Source organism: Epinephelus moara, chromosome 16 (genome assembly GCF_006386435.1).
Source record: "Epinephelus moara isolate mb chromosome 16, YSFRI_EMoa_1.0, whole genome shotgun sequence".
Taxonomy (NCBI): domain Eukaryota; kingdom Metazoa; phylum Chordata; class Actinopteri; order Perciformes; family Serranidae; genus Epinephelus; species Epinephelus moara.
This window is the reverse complement of record NC_065521.1, coordinates 3,127,448-3,127,941: the sequence shown is the minus strand read 5'-3', so window position 1 is coordinate 3,127,941 and position 494 is coordinate 3,127,448.

The window sequence follows — 494 nt, the reverse complement described above, 5'->3', positions numbered from 1 at the left end:
CCCGATTTGTGCTACTTTGGCACGTTTTGGGCTACTTTTGCCTTTTTTAGGCTGCTTTGTCAAGTTTTGGGTTACTTTTTCCCGTTTTGGGCTACTTTGTCCCGTATGGGCTACTTTGTCCCATTTTGAGCTACTTTTGCCTTTGTGGGCTACTTTGGCTCGTTTTGGGTGACATTTTCCCGTTTTGGGCTACTTTGTCTCGTTTGCGCTGATTTGTTCATTTTGGGCTACTTTTTGCCGTTTGGGCTACTTTGTCAAGTTTTGGGTGACTTTGTCCCGTTTTGGGCTACTTTATCCCGTTTGGGCTACTTTGTCCCGTTTTGAGCTACTTTTGCCTTTTTGGGCTACTTTGGCCCGTTTTGGGCGACTTTGTCCCGTTTTGGGCTACTTTGTCTCGTTTGCGCTGCTTTGTTCATTTTGGGCTACTTTGTCAAGTTTTGGGTTACTTTGACCCGTTTTGGGCTACTTTTGCACATTTTAGGCTATTTTCTCCC